Consider the following 27,348-nt stretch of genomic DNA (forward strand, 5'->3'; position numbering starts at 1 on the left):
ATTATTTCTATAAGTTTAAGCAAGTCACTGATAAACTATTGCCTAAGTATCACAAGCAACCAACTCTATCATTATAATGTCCGCCTTAGTAAAAGCCAATAACTGGCTCCGTTATTATAATGTCCTCCTTAGTAAAAGTCAATAACTGTCTCCATCATTATAATGTCCGCCTTAGTAAAAGCCAATAACTGGCTCCGTTATTATAATGTCCTCCTTAGTAAAAGCCAATAACTGGCTCCATCATTATAATGTCTGCCTTAGTAAAAGCCAATAACTGGCTTCATCATTATAATGTCCTCCTTAATAAAAGCCAATAACTGGGTCTGTCATTATAATGTCCTCCTTATTTGTAAAAGCCAATAACTGGCTCTGTCATTATAATGTCTGCCTTAGTAAAAGCCAATAACTGGCTCCATCATTATAATGTCTGCCTTAGTAAAAGCCAATAACTGGCTCCATCATTATAATGTCTGCCACTGGCTCCATCATTGTAATGTCCTCCTTAGTAAAAGCCAACTGGGTCTGTCATTATAATTTCCTCCTTATTTGTAAAAGCCAGTAACTGGCTCTCTCATTATAATGTCTGCCTTAGTAAAAGCCAATAACTGGCTCCATCATTATAATGTCCTTCTTACTAAAAGCCAGTAACTGTCTCCATTATTATAATGTCCTCCTTAGTAAAAGCCAGGAACTGGATAAAAACTTTTGTTATGTCAGACCATCAATAATGATTAATTTAAGCTATGTTACATATGCAGTGCTCTAACAAGCTAGAAGTACAGATATGATTAAACATTATATTGTTATGATTATTCTCCGAGAATGTTGCACAGTATTAGTAGATATTGTCCATATAAGTTTAGGCTGTAAAGTGGCTGAAGGCTTGCTATATATTTTTTGCAGTAGTTTCTAGTGGCTGAGTGCTGAAAAAACTGCAGTTAATTAAAATGATAAATTATAAAGTTGTTTTCAAGTATGAGATGTGTCTTTTGATTTAGAATAAATAATGCAAAACCATTTGCCACTGTACTCGATGCTGGCATCATAAACATGTTAAGTACCTTAAACGTAGATCTATACATGGTGAGATGGATAGCCAACTTGCTGAAAACTAAAACTACATAGTTAAAGTGTAAGCTGCCTCCTTAAAAACTTTGCAGATGACCACTGATGTGCCCAGGACTCAACAGTGGGACCCCGCCTTTTCAGCATCTGCTTCAATCTCCTGATCAGGAATCAGGATCTTTAGTTAAGCAGCTTGCAGATGACTGCAAACTGGGTGCTGTTGTCAAATTTCCTGCTGATACTCATTCATTACAAGAGGAGCTAAGCCTATTAAACAAGTGGTGTGCAGAAAAGGGCTAGAATTAAATGCAAAAAAGTGTAGCATTGTCACATTTGGTAAGTATCTCTCTCTGTCATTATAGAGTATAGCCAATATCCGACTATAAGATGATAATGTAGCCAGGCGTCTTGGAACCTGGGTTGATAATTCCTCTTTCTTCCATCACCATGAAGCAACAATTATCAGAAAATCCTTCTATTTAGCATAACTAATATCTAAAGGTATGTCATCAAGGTCAAAAAATGTTACCATTCTGTATGCAGCCCTAATTATACCTGTTATGGAGTGTAATATCCCATTGGGATGCATCTTTCTTGACATATTTAGCCAATGGAAAGGTCCCAGAGGTTCTACATTTAAAGATTGTTGGCTTAAAGTATGTGAGCTACCAGCAGAGTTTTGAAGTGCTATCCCTTTACTTGGTTTCTTACAGGATCTTGTCAGGTGATCTCTAGCATGCATTCTCTGCCATTAGGAGCTACTTGATCTCTTATATCTTTGCAAGTCAAATATCTCCACTAATGCTATAATAAGAGACTTAAATTTCCATCACCACATAAACAAAATGTACTGGGCAGACCAATATATGACCCACTACCTACCTCAATTCTGAAACAATCGTCCCCTGCAAGTTAAACAATGTGGTATCCGATCATCGAATGATTGGATGGGTACCCATAAATTTGCTCCACAACTGACCTGATCTGTCCTTCTTGAGAAGGAAGATACAGCACAAAGGTGGATACTGGAAGGTGTAACTAGTCTTATATTGCAATTGCCTTTGTTTCCTAGAATCCTAGAAAATCAGACTTGCCTTTGATGCTTTGAATAAAAATATGAACTTTAAATGCCATAGTCATAAAGCATGCAAGTATTAAATACCTGAAAAGAATACATCTTATAAGAAATAAACCCATATAAATGGTGGCCTCCCATTTAGAATGTTTTTGAGAACTTTACTTAAATTACAGACTATGTTACAAAATACCATCCTGAACATTTGCTGAGATGCCAGATTACTGCAGTTTGATGTAAAACAATGCTACGACTCTGGTAAGCATTTTTCAACAGCGAGGAGATAACTTTTCCCTTTTGTATAGTTTCAATGGTACCTCAAAGAGTTTCACTAGACAGAGAGCAGTTGTCTAACAGACATACTGTGGTGGTTCTTTGCAGGTGAAAGACTGTATTTCACACTCTGGAAATGAAATATGCATTTCAACTCTTGTGTAAATTAAGTAAACAGATTACATTCTACTTGTTACATTCTAGCTGTAACATCTGCAAAATGTAACATCCTTGGCAACTTACATTGCTTTCTCTCTCTCTCACACACACACACACACACACACACACACACACACACACACACACACACACACACAAACATACACACATATATGTGTGCCTGTGCATATATCCTTAGATAGACAGGTTGACTGAAAGAAAGACAAATAGATGGACAAATATAGATATACGTATATACACATATACATGTTCATTTGCTGTTTCACTGAAAGTGTTTTTGGAAGCTGTCAGTATGTTCTGAATATAGATAGTTAAATATATACACAGACAGGCAGACAGACAGATAAATATTCAGAGGCACATAGCTAACTAGATAGAAAGATTGACAGACCCTTAGCTGCCTTACAGAAATGTGTTGGAAATGAGATGGCAGAAACCAAAGATGGCTGGCTTGCCACATCACAAGTTTCTCATTCCTCAAAAGTTTGCAAATGTCTATTCTTACTTCCTTCTTGGCATGATTCCATGTCAGTGGCATGTAGCTATGTAATCTTCAAATCAAGCTAATAACATTTATTGAAATTTGTCAGGTTTATATTTTTTAGAAACTGGATACTTGGGCTTTATTAGTAGACTGCATGCACTGTGGAATGGAGCATTGGAAAATGGACAACTACAAGGTTAGAGTAGACAGATACCTAAATTAACAGCTGGGCTTACATAGGGAGAACAACATTTCACGATAATTGTCAAAAATGCATATGTAAGAGAAATATTTCAGCTTTTATAAATTAATACCATACTCATAATTAATGATTTTCCAGATGTGTATGTATGTGCAAGTATGCACAGCTGTTGTGGTTGCGGTTACAGGAAATAGCACTGAGTTATTATATTCATGCTGTAAAACTAATGCCATGTGGCACACAATAATTAAACAGAATGTGTATGATGGCTTGTCATGTTTGCAAGGCAACAGATACATTTAGTGACACTAGTATTTATTTTCTGGGAGTTATTAGAACAACAACTACTGGCTGCAGAGGACATTTCATGAAATACCCACCCCCCTCCCCTGTAATCACAAATAATTTTCAGGAAGACTTCCCTGTCATTATTGGAGGAGGATTCTGTAATGACTTAATTCATGTTGTCAGCTTTCTTTATTAAAGAACATCCTGAAAATATGTAGTGACCTCATTCTTTCCTTTCTAGTCATGTGGTTTGTTTAAAAGTACTTTTGCTATATTCAAAAATATGCATTTTAAGGACCATATTAAAATGCATATTAAAATATGCATTTTAATATGGTCCTTAAAAATGTTTAGAAAGTGCCATAGCATATGCATTTGCAGTTGATCCCAGGACAATACAGACCATTCACTGTGCCAGCTTTCACAGATGGCTGAATCCATTAATTCAACATATATGCTGGGTGATCAAAGATAGCTGCAACAGCACTAATAAAGGAATATGCAGACTTTACAACTGCCTCAAACAAATTCCTGGTTATGTTTTACTTGTCAGAATTCTACTGACCATGGAGCTACACTGGTGCTAAATGTCCCTTTTTTCAAGTTAAAAGAGATTTGCCTGGACAGCGAAAGAGGGCTAATATGTTTCCAATTTGACAGACGCTTGTGTTTTGCCAAACATGCAATTTATTTATTTATTTAGTTAGTTAGTTTGTTTGTTAACCATATGGAAAATGATCTGGTACAAGACTTTTTTCAACTACCACCTGGGCCACATGACAAAGACAATTGTAATAACATTTGTAAACAGTGTATTGTTACAAAAACAGCAATGGATAACAGTATAAGAGGCATAACATAATAGGCTAAACATGATTAATCACTTTATAGTTCTTTTTGTATTAAAGTAATTATAGAACAGAACAACAAAATATGTTTTATTAAATTAAATTAAATTAAATTAAATTAAATTATAGAACAGAACAATAGAATGTACTTCTAAGACAACAGTCAGTGGCCAAGATTGTTGAAGGAACACAGAGTAAGGATTATTGAAAGCAATTTATTTTAGGACACTGTGAGGTAGCTTGGAGGAAAGGTGCATGTAATTCAGGGGACTATATATATGCAAAGACCACTATATTACTGCTATGTACCAGACCACAGTTGTTACCTTCTTTAATCATTTACGTTCATAAATAGCTGGGTATTAAAATTATATAAGTACAGACATAACTAGCTATAACTGATGGTATTGGAAGGGCCAGATATTGATAACAGCTGAAGAGCTAAGAATACAAGAGCAGTCTTTCACTGTCTTCCTTTAATATGTCTGGGGAGTGATATGCTTCACTACTAATCCACCAACATTCTCCTCTCCACAAACACTTGAAATAAAGACTTGAATATCTGTCAACAAGTAAATAATACACTTCTGGAGGAACATATTTATCAGTGCTTCTCCTATCTCTGGAATAATCTTTCATTATGTAAGAATCAGAGAGATAGCATCAATTTGTTTAATGCAAACCCTGACAACTGGATGGATGCACAAAAACATTCATCCTGGATACGATCTGTTTTGTACTTTTGGTGGCAGGAGGTGATTTATAAGGGTGGGCATTGACCTGGTGTTTATGGCACATGAACAAATTCCTCTGTCATGTAAATCTACAAATCTATTCCTGTACCTTAACTGTTAGAGCATTACTTCAGATTCCTAACCTACTAGCTCCTTTGGCCCTTCATGGAGCAGTGGCCTTATTCTTCCTTTCTGACCTCAGAAATGATGTCCTGCTTTATGTAGACTGCTGCTCTGCTACCATATCTTCAGTCACTGTTACTCCTAAAAAAATATACCGATGCAGTTAAATTCTGCCAACCTTTTTGACACTATCCCATCTTTTTGTGCCAGCATTCAATACCCTCCCCTTTCCACTAACTGCATCTCCCCGTCTGTTTTTTCCTTACCTTGTTAATTTCTCATCAGAAGTTCTTTACTGAAAGATAAATGCTATACTAAATGCTGAAGTAATAAGTCCTATTTCAAGTGTTTACAATGTGTTTTGCATGAAACAAATAAGTGTTTAACTTTGGTGAGGAGGTCCTCATCTTTGTTAACATTGCACTTTTCCACACCTGATCCCTCTCTGACAGTACCTTTTTTAAAGATGAGAAAGGATGCATTTTGGGTTTACTGTAGCCAGAGAGCCAAATATGAGAAGGAAAGCTGGAACAAATTACTGCAGAACATTTTCAAGCTAAGTAGAATTTATATATATATATATATATATAGAGAGAGAGAGAGAGAGAGCGAGAGAGAGAGAGAAAGATATATGTCTATATAAATATATATATATATATATATATATATATATATATATATATATATATATATATATATATATATGTGTGTGTGTGTGTGTGTGTGTGGGGGGGGTCTATATTAGATGAACGAAAGTTCATCTTAGCGAACGCTCACATGAGCGAATATCCAGGTACTCGAAACTGCAATTGTGGGGGGCTGCACCCCCCCACACCCCCCCCCTAAATATATATTCCAACTCCGAGATCGCACTACAGTGAGGAAAGGGCAAATATTCCCATCTTCATTGTACCACGATCTCACAATTGCGGTTTCGAGTTCCGCAATATTCGCTCATGTGAGCGTTAGCTAAGATTAACTTTCGTTCATCTAATATAGTCCCGTGTGTGTGTGTGTGTGTGTGTGTGTGTATATATATATATATATATATATATATATATATATATATACATGCATATTTACATATACATATCCACACACACACACACACACACACACACACACACACACACACACACACACACACACACACACACACACACACACACACACACACACACACACACAAGCACATACACATACGCACAAACAGCCCAAAAATACAAAAATTAAAGTTTAATGAGAGTCATACCAATATTCCATTACTTAACACCAGCACTGCTGACATAGAGGTATAAAGCTCTGAATACAGAGCTGGCAACCTGAGTTTAATTAGCAGGTCAGGGGACTAACAGAATTGGCAGGTGAGGATGTAAGTGTCCATCTTTGGGAGGGTAGAGCTGACCATATCCTGCCATAATCCCTCAGATGAGGTACAGTAATGCAAATGCATGGCCTCAGGTGGGTGTTAGGGTGAACAGGCCATTGCCTGGTGGTAGCCTTCAGCAAGGGATTGTGGAGGCATGCACTCAAATTGGAAATACATTTTGGGCCTCTGTGGTTATATAATCTCCCCACCCAGGGTTGAGGTAGCCCATTATAAATACCATGTTTGATTGGAAGTAGCTGAGGACATAAAATATTATCATGTCTGCCACTCTGTGTAGATAGCTCTTGCCAAAAACTGGGGCATATTCCTAAATAAGGTAAAGAAGGCTTGGGGGAGGCTTGATGGCCAGCACTTACAGGGTCAAAAAATGACAATGTCAAAGTAAATGTATATCATATGATTATTTACATATTATCTGGTTAGGTAACACATGTAACTACTTAAATGTAATTAGCTCCCAAAATATATACTTAAATTATGGTAGAAAAAAGCAAGTTTCTATGATTCATTCATTCATTCTTTTTTTAAGGAGAGATCCAGAAGTGTTATAAAACCAGCACACAAAATAAATAATTGGGTGACTGTCAAATTATTAGAAGTACTATCACAACTATGTTCAGAATGCCGTGAAGAACGTTGGAATACTTTGCCCCAGGTAAACATTACAAGTAATCACTAACGACTATAACAAGTGTTCAGTTGTTGAAGTAGGTGATTCAGCATCTGCTAACAAAATCATTCATACTATGAGCAAAACATTTCCCTATCTGACATGAAGAACTAAAACTGATGTTGAACCTCAATTTAATAAGCAGCAATTGTAGACCCTTCCAAAATGTTGGGTATAAATATAGGAATATAGAACGGCTAACACCTTACATAAGCTAGACCAAAATAAGAGCAAACCTTAAAAATATGTATTTGTGTATAATAAATATATATGCACTTATGGAATTTTATTGAACATACATTAGATTAGAACACAATACATCAAATCCGAAGCATCAAATCATCATCCAGTGACTATAATACAACACAAAGAAAACAAGGCACCCGTAATTCTATACATTTAAGTATACCAAGCAGGAAATCAGGCAACATAAGGGAATAAAAGAAACATAGTTACTTACCCCTCTGTACTGCAACCTCTAAAACTACAAACAGTAATATACTGTAAACTCTACATATAAAATAAGACATAATAAAAAACAAAACAAAATAACTTTCTGCAGGAAGGAATGCCTCCCGGTACCACCATACCCCTGCAACCTTAAACTTACCAATCCTTGAATTACTTGAACTGCACAACTATGGGAGAAAGAGCAAAATTACACTCTCCATTGTCCTGCAATCTCCCTCTTCTCGAATACATGTTTCAAGTGAAAGAGTGATATGATTAAACATGACATCAGATCGCTGCTATGATATCAGCAATACACAGCATGAATGGCACAAAAAATGTATGTGTGTGTGTGTGTGTGTGTGTGTGTGTGTATATATATATATATATATATATATATATATATAGAGAGAGAGAGAGAGAGAGAAAGAGCGTTAGAGAGCGTTAACTAATTTCTTCTTATATTTATTTCATGGTCATTGTGAAGTGCACAGTCAGGAGGACTCCTTTTAGCTCTGTAGCTGATCTTCATCTTAAGTCCTGTATACTGATCAGTCTGTTAACTCATTCACACCAAGTAGTTGTGGAATGTCACATCTCTAGTTGCCTATTTCTATCTTTGCATTGCCAAACATTATTTTGAAAATCAAAATCCAAACAAATATAAATATGTTGTGAACAGTAGTAAGAGATATTTCAAAATCATAAAAAAACACTTTTTCAGTAATGACTGCTCTTTACAATAAGAAAGCAATAATGCCCAACAGGGTGTATGTTAATGTGTAATTAATGCCCGCCCAGGGGTGTTATGAGGCCTGGCATCTCTTAAAAATTTTATTTATAAATGTTAATGGATAAATAGATTAAAATATCAAAAAGGAAAAGGATTATAAGAATTCACTAATGCTGAAAACATTTGATGTAAAAGAGAATATTTGTAAGTGGTATAAAATATTGCTCATTTCCACATTGTTCACTGAACCTGTGTCCCAATAAATTACAATTGCTCTATTTCCCCATACAATTTAAAGGGTTATAGCAGGTATAGCTATTGCTTACTTCAATGTTTCTATCACATAAATAATTCTGGGCATGATCAGTTCTACTCAGGCTATTTTGAGCATAAAGCAAAAAATAATAATAATGTTTAATTAAAGTATCTTATGATCAAGCAATATATTATTAACATTTTCTGATCCACTACATACTATTACAAAATATAGATCATCCCTGGTATTCAGCAAGCTTCCGTGCAGGAATAGCTTATTCCTGCATGGAAGAGACCGTTCCCATACAGCACGGCAGCACGCCATGCATACTCATGAAGGCGCGTTGCTGTGCTTAAAACGGACATGGTTCTGTGTATGAGTGCAGGGAGTGTGTCTGAAAGCAGAGCTCTCACAATACACACGTCCCCTGCACTCCAGAATTGCCATTCGGCAATTGAAAACGAGTGAGAACACTAGTAACACCCCCAACCCATCAGTTTAAAAAATCTGGACAAAGTCCTAAGGGACAATCATCCCTACCAAGCCATAAACTTGATAGAATAACAGGTTTAGCATAAGCACATAGTGCACACCTCCCAACCCATCAGAGTAAGGAATCTGGACAAAGCCATAATGGACAATCATCCCTACAAACCCAGAAAGTTGATAGAATAACAGGTTCAGCATTAGTATGGATATTCTGAAAGGTACAAATTAAAAAAACACAACAAATATTTTTTTTTCTACATATGCAATAAAGTTTAAGCATAGCTGTGGGGTGTGCCTGTTCCTTAGCTACGCTTAGCCCAGCTAAAATGGCAGGATAACTTAAAAAGCAGTAGACATCCACCATAAGCAGAAGTGCAATAGTGTAGGGGTTAGAGTGTATGCCATTTCCATTTTATATGTGTAAACATTACAAATTTTAATTTTTTGTATATTTATGTAAGAAGTAACTTATTTTTCTTAACCAGAGTAGTATATTAGGCCCAGACATGAGGTGTCAGTGTAATAAAGTAGTGAAACCCCCATATAAACACAAGTGCTCCATACAGTAGTCACACAATAATAAATTAAGCACAGCACATTGGGGATGTCAGGGAAGGTAAATAAATCTATATTATGTAACGAATGAAGAATCAATCCCATACTGGTGGTAGACCAATATAATAAATTATAAGTAATGTTAAGCATTGCACAGCTATGCTGACCGGGTGTAAGATTGTGTGCATATGAATACTAAGCAATGACTAGCCCAGCTAAGTGGATTTGCCCTTTGGTAAGCAATGCTGAACCTGCCCCTTTAAGCACTGCCAACCTTAGCTAAGCAGGTTTGCCTGTAACTTCGTTTAGCTCAGTATTTTCATAACTGTCCAATCATGGCAAAGGGTGGGAAATCGGCTGTATTTAAACCCCACAGGCAGGAATACAGCTCATAACTGGTTGTAGCTCTCCACTGTAGGCAGTCTGGCAGGTGTTGGAGAGGTCATGCACTTTCGGGAGCAGCGTTAGGGCATACAGGAGTCCAAGGTCATGGTAGGGCTCCTGGTAAAAAAAACATGACATGAGACTGCTGCACCAGTACCAGGGCAGAAGCCTGGGAAAGTCTCACCCGTGATCTCACCAGTGTCACTGGTATCCCTTGGACTGGTGAGCAGGTCCGGCACCATTATGCCAACTTGAAACGGAGGAAGAGGGAGGTTTTGGAACAGTGGGTCCAAGAATCCAGACAGAGGGGAGATGTCCCAGCAGTGTGTAAGTATTCATAGCAATAACTGTTTACCAAAGTCCAGCCTGTGTATGTGATGGATAGGTATGTATAAATGTTTCTCTATTTTCATTACACCTGCAGCTAAGTGGGCTTTGAACCAGGAAGCCCATGCCAGCAGGTTGCAAAGGCTGCATTGCGAGACTGGTGAGTAACAATCCTGCTTGTAGTAGTCATACCAAATAAATATAAAGGAGTAAAATGTCATCTGGCAGTATAAACAATGTGTATGGTTTGTACTAATAAACCAGACAATATGACAGTAATAGTCCCATATAGGTCATATTTAAATAAAAGTGTAACTGCCTGGCAATGAAGTTCTAAAACCTGGACTGGTTGTGTTTCCTCTGGTATTGTATGGCTTCACATGTTGCATTCTCCAAGATTTGATGTCTGAATAGTACTATTGTGTCAACTACTGTTTTTCACACTGTGCTACATAAAAAATATAAATAGGAATGTCTGTATAAGAATGTTGTAATTACAAGGTCGGATTGTACAACCACGAGAGACTTAGGCAGAAAAAACTGAGGGAAGAAACAGCAGTTTCTCAATAGGTCACTCTGAGGAAATGTAAATTGTTGTATTTTAGCAGATACAGCCATGGTTTGAATCTCAGGAGTGGTAGTAAGCTGTATGTATAATTTTTACGAGGATTTTGGGAATATGTGTAGAAACAGTCAGGTAGTGTTAGCAAACATCCTCCCCCACAGGTCTGTCAGGTAAGATAACTGTTACTACCTGGCGATAAAGTTCTAAATCCTGGACTGGTTGTGTTTACTCTGGTATTGTATGGCCTCACATGTTGCATTCACCAAGATCTGATATCCGAATAGTACTGTTGTATCAACCACCATTTCTCACACTGTGCTACATAAAAATATGTCTAGGAATGTCTGTATAAGAATGTTGTAATTACAAAGTCAGACTGTACAACCAAGAGAGACTTAGACAGAAAACACTGAATAAAAAAACAGCAGCTTCTCAATAGCTCACTCTGATGAAATGCAAATTGTTGTATTTTTAGCGGAAACAGCCATGGTTCGAATCCCAGGATTGGTAGTAAGCTGTATGCATAATCATACCTCTCAACTGTACAGATTATCATAGAATGTCCAGATGTTTGACTCATATTTTTGGCCTGTTCCACTTCTTTCCTGGCAAATCACTGGGATGATCTCAAGATTGAAGTCACTAAATAATGACATACATTTGACTTTCAGATTTCAAATCCTTCAGAAAATGTATATTGAAATGTATATTTCTAAGTTTATAAAAGCAATATGTAAAATATGTCCCTGTTTATACCCCCATTTTGTCAAGCTTTGTCCAGATGTTTTGCATGAAGAGGTTGAGAGGTATGTGCATAATTTAACTAGGAATACGGGAATATGTGTAGACACAGTCAGGCAGTGTTAACAAACATTCCCTCCACAAGTCTACCAGGTAAGAGAAGTAGAATGTAGCTATAAGACGGTTGAAGTATAACAGTGTACAAACATACCACTGGCCAAACCAAGGCCATAGGGTATTGTAATAATACCTGTAGAGTAATGATTACAGCAATGATCATTAAAGTTGTAAGCACTACAAGGATATACAAGTTGTTAATTGACATCTTTCTCTCCCCCTCACAATATCTGCAACAATAATCTAAACGCACCAATCAATGGATATGTTTTACACCAAACCTACTGTTGGGACATAATGTCCTATTGTTCAACAGATATTGAAATGTGTTTCTATTAATGTTCCATGTTGAAATACTATCATTGGTGGCCTGTTGCTATCAATGTAACCTGCATGCTGTTGTAATGGCCACTGTGGTTACATATATGCATGTGGTCTGTTTGCTATGCAACTGTTCTAAATCTGTTGTTTTGGGTTAATGGGAATATATATGTATGCTGTTATAAATAATCGTGCACTGTGTTGACTATTACTAACCCATATATGTTCTAAAACTGCAACATCATAGCACATTTGGGAAGGCTGGTCCCAGCGAACCCACCTCTCCCACCTCATCTGTCCATGGCACCGAGTTCCAGCATGTCTGGGACCCACCCAGGGACGTCCTTGTCCACTGGTCCTGCACCACCTTCAGTTGGAACCGCCTTAGGGGATGGGGCTTGGTCCCCTGGTAGCAGGCGTGGACAGGATAATGTCACCCAAAGCCAGGTCTGGGGATTGGTCTGTAGCGAGCTCCAAAAGGAGTTTGGAGATCTGCTATGCCAGCTTGAGGGCCGCAAGGCACAATTAGAGGGTCAGCCTGCCCATCCTGCTCAGCCCCCAGCATAGCCACCTTCAGGGCCATGAAGTTGCAGTGGTGACTGCTCATGGGTGGGGACCTCAGTCCCACTGTTTCCATTTGGGGGCTCATGGGCTTTAAATTTCCAAACACCCCTCCCTGTCCAAGATGTTTACCCCCCCCACATGTGTCATATACCGTCCCAGTATGCTGTCTTGTCTGTCTTCCTACCCAACCTACCTCCTCAAATATACCTAATATCCTTCCCCAACATCCCACTCTCACTTTAAAAAAAAAAGGGCATTCTGTTCCCAAAAAAAATCTCTCTCCATATATAGCTATCCATTTTGCAGACTGTGTCCACTGGACATATGTAATCTTGTCTAATTGGCTTCACAACGCATTATTGTTGTCCTCTCCCCCTCTCAAGAGTTTGAGTGTCCAAATATACCTCCAAAGTCAGTATATATGCACAGCTGTTGCTGTAGAAGAAATGGACAGCTATGGACCTTCTCTACACCCGACCTGCACATCCCTAGCTATTTTCCCTATTGTCTTGCCCTCTGCGTGCCCCCCTTTTCACCACTTTCATATCACCCATTTTTTTTCTTTTCTTTTAAAGAAATTAGTGCAGGGATAAGTGGGAGAAAGCTGTTTTATGCAGCACTAAGTGGTTTTGCATGTGTTTGCACAGTGCTAAGCTAAGCTTACATAGATTAAGCAAGTATTGGTTTAACAGTGGTTTAGCAGTGCTTAGCTCTGCACAAATCTGAGCAAACCCACTTATAACTGCTTAAAACTGCTTTAATCACACTGTCACCATCAGTCAATCTTTTGGCCAGCAAAAAAGTAATCAGTCCTACCAAGTTGTGAACCCAGAGCCATGTACACTATAGTCAGAGCAATGTACAACTACTCCATCTGAGTTCAACTACTGATTGTTTTTTTAATATATCATTGAAGACAGGTATAGAATACTGTGGAATACTCTGGAACCAGTCATGTTTAAAAATTTATAAATCTACAAATAAGGATTTGTATGGTGATAGATACAAATGAAAAGTGTATACATTAGATATATGTAGCTGTACATACAAACTTAGACATATAAAATATGTACATCTATATCATAAAATAATAGATATCTGCAGATATAAAAAATATATATATATGAAGGGTGACAGGGTGATTAAAGCAGTTTTAAGCAGTTGTAAGCAGTAGTAAGCAGGACTATGCCTGTTTGCGTGTTGCTAAGCAATGCCTTCATAGAGTAAGCACTTCTACAGCTGTCTGTAAGCATATTTAACTGGTTAGCAATAGCTAAAGTTAGCAATGCTGACCACAGTGCAAACCCGCTTACAACTGCTTAAAAGTGCCTTAATCGGTCAGTATCCAACAGCCCATTTTCTGCCCAGCAACAAAATAATCAACCCTAGCAAGTCTTGAACCCAGGAGACTGCACACCATAGCCACAGCAAATTACCACTAAGCCACCTGAGCTGTACATACATGTGATGTTTAATCAAACATGTCATGCAACACAGTCATTCAACAGTAGGGGAAATGCGTGTGTGTGTGTGTGTGTGTGTGTGTGTGTGTGTGTGTGTGTGTGTGTGTGTGTGTGTGTGTGTGTACAATAACACATTCCACACCTTTTACAACATGTAATGTGGTCCTAACATGATAATTGAATGCATAATATAGAATCCCATGTTAGGACAACAATTATGGGGTATACAAACCTTACAAAACACTGGAAGCATATGTGTGCACATACTCCAAATGACATATTGTGGAGTCAGGTTGTCACATACTGACAGCATTCACTCTTCTTGACTACACACCTGCCATCGAGTACAGGACAACAATGTCACGCCAAGTAATGGTCTGCTGTCCAAGATGTATGTCCATGACATTTGCCCAGTCATCTACAACAGTGGCAGCCATGGCTTGCACACCCTACAAAGCATGAAATGGATCCCATATCTGAAAGGTAAGAGTCAAGAGTGGGAAAAGTAACCTTACCTCATCTTTGCATATACCATGGCAAACAGTGCAGACAGTGATCTAGAGGTGTAATAAATATGGGACAACAGCGATGTAGAGAATGAACAGTTGCCCATCCAAAACAGATGACAAAACATTTTGCAAACAGTTCATGGAGGCTGGAGAGAGACATGCAGCAACACCGATGGAGTTGCAGGAATATCTAGAAAGTACTTGCTGTGTAGTACCTGTGTCAAGAATTGGCAGAATTCTGCATAAATGTGGCCTATGGGTTAGGGTAATCAGATGGAAAATTTGTCCCACATGAAACATCATCCAGGGATCTGTACAGGTAGCATAAGCATAACATCAAGTCTCCCAAATGTATGTCTTGCAATGTGTAATGTTGTCATGAGACCAAGGCTCAAACTTACAGACAGTATTCATATAGATATGTGTGGTACACAAGCCACACCTCACTCCACCTCAGGGCCACCATCCCCAACTTTTAGCTTACCAGTGCCAGTGTACACCTTTAGAGTTGCTGTTCATTAGCTGGGACTAGGCTGGTAGACATGCTGTGTGGAATTTGGAACACTGCAAAATAACACTGTTGTGGTGCATAGTTGTCAGGCATCTGTAGTAAGGCTAAGGATGGGGAGGGGTGTCAGCTTCAAACACAACAGTGAACTGAAGTATACATACAAAGCTAGCTAAGAATGGCTGTATCTGAACACAGTCAAGGTTATGAATTGTGCCAGACATAACCCAATAGTTAAGCCACTGTGTGATCTCCAAAGGCTGTGCACATGAGATGACCTTGCAATCTGATAGAGTTTGAGGACCTTTGTAGGTCAGATAGACCAAATAATGCCAAGGAAAGATGGGCCATGCTAGTATACCCCTTCCAGGAATAGTGACTGCTGTAGGTCACTTAACATGTGCTTCAGCAAACCATTGTTTTAAGGGTGTGCACACTTATGCAACCCAAATATTGTATGCATCTCATGCAGCATCTCCACGACTAACACATTTGTTTGACACTGTATCGGATTGCACAGGTCATATGCCACATATCAGGTGTGTGTAATGTTATCAGATGCAGTATTATGGCCCCACTGCACATTATAGAAGAAGCAGGGTGTGTACACTATTCATATCCACATGAAGCTCTGAAGGTTGTCGGTGTAACTGGATTTTATTGCACATACATGCACTGCTGTGGATGAGATCTGCAAATAAAAGGTCAGGCATTAATTAGTGACATCAGACCTCATATCATCCCAGTTATGTGTCAGAAAAACACATAGGGACTGTGAGCAACAGAGCAAACATAACTGCCAGACATCTACACATTCAGCAATGGTATGTACACTTATGAGGTATGGTGCACAGCACATGCCAGTGTGTTGTACAGGTGCACAGCAATAATGTGTACATGGGTGCAGTGTGTTCCAGGGGAAGGGGCATCACCTACTAACACAACTCATGCATCACAGAGATGTATATTGTTGGTAACGATGATTACAAATGTCTGCAGTGCATGCTGTTGAGTGTCATATGTCATGCATGTCAACTGTCGAGTAATGAAAGGTCTGTATAATATTTTTGTACCACATCACCTATAAGTGTGTGTGTGTGTGTGTGTGTGTGTGTGTGTGTGTGTGTGTGTGTGTGTGTGTGTGTGTGTGTGTGTGTGTGTGTGTGTGTGTGTGTGTGTAGTAAATCCTAACATACAGGTCTTAATTTAGATGTCTTGCATGTCCCTCACAGGTGGCAAGGTGAGTCAGGGTCCCTCTTGCAGGCACACTGATATTAGTGTCCATATGGACTCTGACAATGATGATAGCCATAGTGAGGCACATGTAGGTTTGTCAGGGGCTGCATCTGTACCATTGGGTGGCATCCTACTTTTAGCCACCCCCATCCCCGCACACAGTCACAATGCCCACACATACCTCATCACTGAGGACCAGTTTGCAGGTGGTGTAATGGGACAGGAACATGCGGTAACTATGGCAAATGTGTCTGTACACAGCAGCCATATCCGGATGTCTGGTGGGGTCCCACACAGGCAGATGGACAGGGGTGCTCACAGGAGGGCTGCTGACCATCATGCCCCTGGCAGAAGTGCCACAGCAGGTGTCACCAGACACATGTTTTGGCCCATCATGGAGGGACAAGCATGTATGGAATGTGACACCAGAGATGGTCTGAGGCTCCAGTGAGCTACTCTTCTTGCTGTACATGATTCCATCCGTGATCATGTAGATGCCTGCCATTACTTTGCAGGGTTCATGGATAGATGGTTGGGTGAGATGGTGGGAATCCTCAACAATGCGGTGTCTGTGGTAGAGAATATAGTGGGAGTAGGGCATCAGGCACTTGCACGTAGGTCAGCAACACCAGCAGGTGGAGGTCTATGTGAACATGTGACATCTCACTCCTGTTCTCGTAGTGGCAGTACCAGCAGCATCAATACAAGGAGGGTGCTGTCCACACCACAGTGCAGAAGGCCATGGGCACATGGTTTTGGCTGGTTCAAACAGGGATGCATATCCAGCAGACAAATGTCATTATCAGGGGAGAGTACCATAACTTGGCTTCTGTCTGATGGTGCCCTTGCAACCCCTGGCAGGTGCAGTTCCCATGTACATGGCCGGACACAGTGAACTGTACACCCTACCATGTATTGTACACAGCTGTCCAACACACACCTGCAGAGGGCAGCCACACGGCAGAACTGTGGGAGCCCATACAAACACATCGCCATCACAGCTAGGACACCTCCATACCTACACACCCCATGTCTGCACAGGCCATTTAATGAGTAAACCCCTAACCCACACACATGATGTCAACCAAATGGCTCAGTAGGCCTCTGGCATACCCACATCACACCCTGTGCATATGATGATACCTGTGCCACATCCCTGTCATCCATACCAGCAATGTAAGGACATGTTAATATGGTTCTGATGGACAGGTTGTATGTATGACAGGTGAGCAATGTAATGCTGTTTAAAATATTGTTAGCTGGAATATTTCGTGCTTATACATTAGGGTGTGTAGCTGTCCAGCCATGATGCACTATTGCTGTTATTAACACTGACTGAAAGTGGTCTCCACAATGTAATCTGTTTGTGTTCTAGGTGTCTGTGTGACAGGCGGATGTTGGTCTGCTGTCATTTCCTACAAGGGGTATGGCACTGTGGTAACATATTGACTGTGTCATATCCTGGGTACAGCTGGACACAAGTGACAGGTCTGTATAACAGTTACTGCATGTACCACATAGCTGATAGGTCTGAGGGGTGTATACAGGTGAGTGCATGGTGGCTGATGTAAGCAACTCTTCTACAGTGGGCAATCGCAAGTGTACTGGGTGGCACACACCAAATATTTGTGAATAACACAAACACACAAAGGCTTTTGTGTTGGTATGATACACAGAGAATACTGTTCATATGGATGTACTTCATTGTGCAGAGAACTCATGTTGGCATTTGTAATTCCACCCAGACCAAATTGCCAGAACATCACATCAGTAAATAATCAGTCCACCAAATTCAATTTCATTGGAAATGATACTGGCAGGGTATATGTCCTTTTCCCCAACGTACTGCAATCCTGGAGTTGGTATACATAGTTATGCTAGTGTGGGGGGTGCACCCCCCACAATGGAGTGTGTGGAGTGGCATAGAACCGCACATAGTGTGATTAACAACCACATAGCCTCTTAACATAAACTGGACAGTATAACAGCACACTAAGTGGGGGCATATGCACAACAATACCCACAATGTGGGTGGCTGTGATCACAACAACCACACCCAATTATGTATACCAACTCCAGTATCACAGTACAGCTATACAGTGAGTAAAAGGGCATTTACACATCCACTAATAATTTTGATGGAACAATTTTCCAAAAGATGATTGCTTTGCAATGTTAACGTTTGCCAGTTAGTTCTCGGACAGATACTCTCCTGGGAAATATATTTTCTGAAAAATGAAGTAGATCCCTTCACATACACCCATACTTACTTGGCAACACTAAGATTAGAACCCCTACATAGGTACCTATTGTTACTAATGTGTTTTGCCTTACTTGCACACACCACAGAGCTTGTAGGGTGAGATGTGTCCCAAGCTTCCTGTAAAGTGAACAACATCACCAGGCCTCAGACAGTAAGATAGTGGGGGATGTACTGGATGTTAATGGACAATACATAGTACAATATGCTGTCACGCTGACAAACACATACAGTCATAAACAGATTTGACAGACCTGTGTTTAGCATGTTTGGAAATGCTGACTACCTTGTCTGTGAGTCCATACTGTTACAGAGTTTGTGACCTCAGCACATGCATCATTGGGCTGAACAGCATCATCATTTAACTGTATGGTTGATGGTCACAGCAGTCCTCATACAGTGGACCTTGGGACGTGTACTGGGGGTACCATGGTGTAATGACAGTATACCCAGCACACCCACCCCACAGTGGATATCGTACTCACTGAAATCCATGATAATGCTCTGACATACCCACAATCACACACTGACCAGGACTGCAAGACAAATCCTTGTCTATCTAATTATTGCTACTACAGGGATATGCATTTATTGCACATACCACAGGGATAGTAGGCTGAGGGCTTTGTCATGGCTCTCCTAATGTCAGCAACATCACCATCCCTTATAATGTATGGCAAGGTTTAGTGTATATGGAGTATGTGGCCTCAGAATGCTGTCTTCTGCAAATATGCACACTCACACACAATTGCACACACATACACATACACACATACTCACATTTGTCAGGACTCAGAGGGTAAACCAAACCTATCTACACATTTGTAGAACACCCAAACACTGTAATACTCAGTAATGCACACAAACACATTTGTCAGTAGTGGGTGCATAGGTGCAGGTGTTCCTAGGTGTGTACCAGGCTATTGTCCAAGGAGGGAAGAGAAGAGTAGGGCACGTGCATACACTGGTGTCATGACACCTGATATTTGTCAGCAGGCCCTCTATCAACTGATGCCACTTGAGTGACCCCCAGGGAGACAGTTATATTCAACATTCACTCATCTGGTTTTCTCTTGAAGAGGGCCAGTGAGGTGCACTACTTGACATGTATGCAACACATATTGCATAATATGGCCAGTGTCTGGGTTGGGACCTGTACCCAAACATGTTCTGTTGACTGTGGCAGTCTGGTTGAGGTATCCATGGCATGTGGTGCATACAGACTGGGGTTTCCCAGCTGTGGCATGTATAACCCACATGGTCAGACATGTCAGTGTCAGTCAATCAGAGATTGCCTGTAAGCAGCCATGATGAATGCCTGACATCTGCACATCTGTACAGAGGACAAACAATAGATTAGCAACAGGTTAAGCATTAAGATGAATGTTTTGACAGACAGACGTCTGAGACTGATAGGTATGCCATTACTACATTACAGTAGTCCTCAATGACATGTCCATAAAAACATGGGGTAGTCTACAGTTACTATCAACATAGCATATCAATATCCACTAGGAGATACATAAGTACATACAGCTCAAACACCAACAACACAATAGTCAGTACTCAGAGTTCAGCTTTGCATGCAGGGGTGTATGTTCAAGTACTATAATCTACAATCTACTCTTACTTGGAAAATCACTGTTAAAAGTTGTAACGTAATGATACCATACATGCAAGTGTGCTTGCATCTAATGTGGGATACTACCCAAGTATGAAACACATACACAGAGAAAGGATTGTGGTACTACACATTTATATTCAGGTGTCCCATACAGTGTACTCACACATCTTGCTACTGTAAAGACATCACATAGAAGCATGTTATGTAAATGGACTTAAACACAGCTATTAAAGATGTTATTACCCTGCTATTTAATCAGACTGGAATGTGATCATTGGTTACCAGGGCTGGGCTATGCATAGCAGGTGTAAGCACTGCTTAAATTTAAATGCTAAGCAGATTTGTGCATTGGTAAGCAAAGCCTACACAGTGTAAGCGCATATTTGTTTAACCATACATTAGCAGCACTTAGCTTCACGCAAAACTGTGCAAACCCACTTAAAGCCGCTTTAAAGTGCTTTAATCACCCTGTCACCCTTGTTCTGCCCAGCAACAAAATAGCCCATGCAGGTCTTGAACCCAGAACCCTGCACACTATACTCACAGCACTTAAAACGAAGCCAATTGAGCTGTGAGGATGTCTGTGGCTTTTCCAAATATATAATTCAGTGCACATACTGAATAATAGTGAACAACTGCTTTAACTACAACAATTGTTTAGTACTTGTAAGTGAAAATAGTGTTGAATCAGTCATGTTCTCATATGTAAATATATGCATAACAGATTAATATGGTGGGATTCATCTGAGAAGGTTTTTATAACACTCATGTATACATAAAAGGATATTGAGATATATATATATATATATATATATATATATATATATATACATATATATATATATATATATATATATATATATATATATATATATATATATATATATATATATATATATATATATATATATATATATATGTATATATATATATATATATATATACACACATACACACACACATACATATACATACACACATATATATCTCTCTCTATATATATGCTGGTTTATATATATATATATATATATATATATATATATATATATATATATATATATATATATATATATATATATATATATATATATATATATATATATATATATATATATATATATATATATATATATATATATATATATATATATATATATATATATATATATGGGTCTACTTGATATGGTCAACATTCCACAATGTCGAAATTCATATCACGAGACCATATGATTGACATTTGAAATGTCAACCATACAAGTAGAACCTAAAAAACAAAAACAAACTTACCTTAACACTGCTAGCAGGGGGAGACTTCAACCCCCTGCACCCCCCCATAGGGGGCTCTGCCCCACACACACCCCAGAACTTAAATATACCAACTCCAAGATCGCACTACAGTGCAGAAGTGGAAATCTTTCCATTCCACACTGTAGGGAGATGCCAATTCCCCATGGTCGACATTTCACATGTCAATCATATGGTCTCGGCCATACGAATGTCGACATTGTGAAATGTCGACCATTCGAAGGGGACCCATATATATATATATATATATATATATATATATATATATATACATATATATATATATATAAAAAACATATGCCCCTGACATGTAGTGGAGTCATACCTCAGCACCATAACTGTCAACCTCTTAGTGCACAGGAACGTAATGTACCTATTGCAGTTATAAATGTAGAATGCTGCTACAGTCACAGGGGTTTTGTCAACACACATTTTGTGAAGGAAGGCTCTTCTGAAACTGACATGTATGCCAGCAGTTACTGACAGACATCATAAAATCATCATACTGAAGTAACACACAAATCACAGTAATGATCCTGTGAAATACAGTAGAACTATGAGCAATAAACATGGACAGTCTGAAACTATCTGGTCAGTCATGAGGTGTGCACTTAACTCCTTAGTGCAAGAAATGTGGAACAAGCCTGACAAAGGGAATGTTTAAACCCATGAGAATGGGAATATATCACAAATACTGGAGTAGATAAGCTCACACAGTTTATGTATTCACACCCTCCTGTCTGTCCTAACACATATTAATTGGAGGGGCAGAGGTCCCAAACCCACATACTTTCCACTAGTTAGTGACATACATCTTCACAGCAGCCCACTGCTTTGACAGAAATACACAACACATATGGTGGGAAGGCAACAGTACATATGACAATTATCTGGACATAACATCACACTAGGGTAAATACACTGAGCTGCTAGGAATGTCACCAAACACTGTCTACACTACAGGCAGACTGCCACAACACTAACCCAATTTACCTATGGGAGAATATACATGTAATTGCAAATGTAGCAGGCACTACAGGCATGTAACAGCATGGAGTCACAGACACCAGTGTGAAAGTGCATACCCACAAGCAATCTCAACACAGTCACAGTCACATAATGGTAAGCCTAAGTAATAGTACAGTATATAGACTGTGTGAACAAAAGCCATCATCTTTTTTGCCACTCACACACTAACCCTACATATACTGGCCCATTTCACAGTGTAGTTGCCTGACTGTGGTATGGAACATGTCTCAGTCTGGCCCTACAAACATATAGGCTGATAGGGTCTCAGAAACTGGAGCAGCATGCAACGTCAGATAGAACAGGGCCAAGAACACTGATATTTACCCCAGTCTGTACACAGACCAAATAACATATTAACACTACACTGCTACACAATATACACAGTCTGTCAACAATCACCCTAAGTACACAGACCTCACTACTGTACAGACTACAACAGAATGTCCAGGTTTTGTCCGCAAATATTAGGCCTGCTATACATTACATGTCTGGCAGTCTGATATATCACTGGCTTGATATCAGGAATTGTGTCAGTAAATAATTATATACTATACATATCCACCTCTCAGTGCATGACATATGAACAAAGGGTGACAGACTTGGGTAACAGAGGCACAAACACAGGGCCAATATTGACATATTTCAGTTATAAACTAAGAACATTGCTGTTGTAACAGGGTTTGTAGTGACATATCCCTTCTGAGGGATGTGAAGTCAGCAACACACATGGATGTTACCATTTACTGACTACAAACATCAGAGTATGCTACTGCATTTATAAAGACAGAAAATGTCTGAGTAACACACCAAATCTGAGACTCCAAACTCTGGCCAGTCTGTATACAGCCATGCAGGTAAGTGTTTTCTCAACCACATAACACTGTCATGCCAGACTTTAAATCATGCAGAACAGCCATATCCACACAAACCCTGTTAAACCAACATTACTTCAAATGTACAACAGCAGTACTTACATTCTGTCCCCATGTGTCGAACATCCCCCTCCAATTTGATGGCCTGTCTCCACAGTGTTTGTTGTAAGAGGTATTACCAACTACCCTCTGTGATTCTGTTTGTCAGACACCTACATGAAGTCCTGCTCATAGTGAAGGAAAAGGGCCAACAACCACTTGCAGTGCTGAGTTATAGGAATGTGTTTCCATGCAATTGGCTATAGGAATGATACCACAGCTGTTCCACATGCAGTTAGAAAGTGGGGGACTCCAATTTGTGCACAGACCTTCAGCTGATCATGAGAATTACCTACCAAAGTCAAGCTGCTGCCTATGCAAAACAGATGCATTTTTCACATCTAACAGGGGGGGGGTGAGAGAGACAGAGAGAATGAAAGAAAAGAAGATAGAAAGAGCCATGCATGTTTGTGTATGATCCGTGGGTTGAGAGAGGTCTCTGGGTATTATAATGGTTGGCTAACTATACATTTATGGCTGTGGATTGTCTACAAAAACCTCTATGGCGTTTTGACATCTGTTGGCCTTGTAATGCGACATTGGGGCATATGGGTCTTCAATATGAAAATGTAGGAAAATCCGCCCTGCAATGGATCCTGTTATTATTTATTTTATTTATTTATTTTACATTTGTTAACCGGGAGAGTCCGACTGGATACATGTCCATTTTCAGCGGAGGCCCGGGGAGAAAAGCTCCAAGTACATAACAGACATATGAACATTGTTAATGCAAAAAAAGGAAGATAGTTGAGTTCTAAATACAATATAAAGATACATCGCATCTTGGGAAAAAAAAAACAACAGCAGCATATAAAAAAAAACATAGGTCAGTTACAAAGGAGCGCCTTGTTAAAAGTGGTTAAGGATAGTGAGGTAAGAGAAGGGTAAATGGTAGTGGTTAATCAGGTTTGGAACAGGGACATTGCCAGAGAGTATTGAGATGGGGTTTAAGCTTTTTTGAATTGTAGGAGTGAGGGTTCTGAGGTGAGCATGGTCGGTAGGAGTTCCACATTTTACCTACAAAGTTTGAGAATAGAGAATCCCCAGCAGAATTATTGGCTTTGGTAGTTTGAGCTAAGATCTTATTGGAGGAGCGTAAAGATTGCAGGTTAATATAGGGTGAATGATGTTTTCAGAGCTGGTGTTTTCTCTGGGTGATACAGTATCTGGTGAGCCGCTTTGAGTTGGTTGAAATGGAGTTGGCTGGAAAACTCTAACCACCCTAGTTGCTTCAAGTTAGTGCAGTGGTGCGTTCTAAAGGTGGAATTTGTGGCAAATCTAGCTATGTGATTGTAACAAGAAGCAAGTTTGTTAAGGGTTGTCTTGTTTAGGTTTGTAAAGAGGGAGGCATAGAAAAGAGTTGATAGTAGGTGTGTGCTGGCAATTGTAATTTTAGCGTGAGGAGTGAGAAAGTGTTTTACTTTATAGAGAGCCAAGCTTTTATTGACGGTTTTGATGGTAAGATTGAAATGGGTGTCAAATTTAAGGAGTTATCAATGGTAACACCTAATAGCTTTGTGTGAGCTTCTGGTGATATAGTGATTCCATTGGAGGATGTAATAGAGAAGGTGGGGAAGAGTCTTGTTAGTGGGTGAGAAAGTAAGTAGTTTTGTTTTGTTGGGGTTGAGAACTAGTTGTCGACTTGAGAACCATTTTCTATTAGGTTGAAGGTGTCTTGGGTTGAAGCAGTGAGGTCTGCCAGGTTGGAGGCAGTGCTGATGATAGTCGAATCATCTGCATATTGAATGCATGTGGCATGGGGGTGATTGTGGGCAGGTCATTAACAAAGATGGTGAAGAGAAGAGGGCCAAGAATAGATCCTTGGGAACTCCAAGTGTAACAGGTAGGCATGTAGATAATTTGTCCTGCCATAGAACAGCCTGTTGCCTATTGGACAGGTAGGATTGGAACCATTTCAGCGTGGAATTGCTGAGTGATAGTTTTTTTAATGTATGGAGGAGTTGAATGTGGTTCACCATATCAAAGGCCTTGGAGAGGTCTAAGAAAAGAGCAGATGATAGTTTATTATTGTTTCTGAAGTTATTGATGGTATTAGAAAAGGATAGTAGGGCTGATGTGGTACTGTGATTTGGCCTGAAGCCATGTTGGGAGTTAGCTAGAATTTTATTTTTGGTGAGGTGTTCCATCAGTTGTTTGTGGACACACTTTTCTATAATTTTGGCCAGGGGTGAGAGTATAGCTATAGGTCTGTAGTTGGTTAGCTCTAGTGAGCTACCACCATTATGGAGAGGAATAATGTGGGACATTTTCCATATGGAGGCTATGAAGGCTTCTGTCAAGCTACGGTTTATGATTATGGAGACGGATAGGAAATGGCCTCAGCTGCTTTTTGCAGAAACTCAGCTGGGAGAAGGTCAGCTGCTAGCTTAGTGGGTTTTAGCTTTTTAAGAAGAGATGTTATAAAGGATATGGGTACTGGATCGAAGGTAAATAGATGATCTGATGTAGTTGTATTCTGCTGGCATGGGTAGTGGAGTAGGCTGGTTGTTTGTTTGAATTGTGTGGCCAGGGATTGTATAGTTTCTGTGAAGAACTATTGAATGTGTTAACAATGTTTACAGGGCACTGTTGTTTGCAAGTTGTTGGAGTGGGGGTGGTTGCCTGGCCTGGGTGCAGGAGCTTGTTTAAGCCTGCCCAGAATTTTTGTGGATTATTAAGGTGTTTGTGTTGGAGGTGGAGGAAGAAGTTTTTTTTATCATTTAAGATCATTCTTTTAGTTTCATTTCTAAGTTGCTGGAAGGTTTGGTGGGAGTGTGGGTCTTTAGAGGTACGCCATGTGACCCACATCTTGTTTCTAGATAGGATTTTGGATTTTGTTTCCTTTGAGAGCCATGCCATGTGGTTTTGGTTTTAGTTCTAATGGACCATATTGGAGCATGGGAATCTAGAATCTTGAGGAAGGTGGTGTTGAAGTAGATAACTGCCTCTTCAAGAGGAAGAGACTTGAGTATTGTCCAGTTGTGGGCTTTAAGTTCAGTTTGAAAAATGGAGGTGTTGAATTTATTATTGTTCCTGATTTTTTATGGTTGTAAGAAGGGGGGTGATTTTCTTGAATTTGATAACATAGGTGAGTAAGTGATCACTCATGTCCTCTGGGTGAGTACCTGCTGAGTACTGGTCAGGATCTTTATTAGTAAGGATCCAGTCCAGGATGCTGTCTTTGTTTTGGGGTTTACCTAGTCTGGTAGGAGTGGATATGAGCTGAGAAAAGCCATGTAGATTTATGCTGCTAGATGGGGAGCTAGATGAGAAGGAATTCCAATCGATGTTGAAGTCACCTAACACTATGGATTCCTGAGGGTGAGTTTGAGTTAACCAGTGGAGATTATTACACAATCACACCAACACCCAGACAGGATACTGATGAGACACACCTAACTATATACTGCTACTACAGTGTTACACATTTATCGTGCACATGCCACAGAGCTTATATGTTGGAGAGCTGTCCAAAGATATCTTTGAAGGTGCGTGACATCAGCAGCATTGCTAAAGGAGGGATATGAGAAATTAAGTAAGTGTGTATGTCCACAAAAATCAGGTGTCATCAAAGACACACACACACTCGCACACACAAACACACCCATT

Source organism: Protopterus annectens, chromosome 4.part1 (assembly GCF_019279795.1).
Source record: "Protopterus annectens isolate FY-2018-M chromosome 4.part1, PAN1.0, whole genome shotgun sequence".
In the NCBI taxonomy this organism is placed as follows: Eukaryota; Metazoa; Chordata; order Ceratodontiformes; family Protopteridae; genus Protopterus; species Protopterus annectens.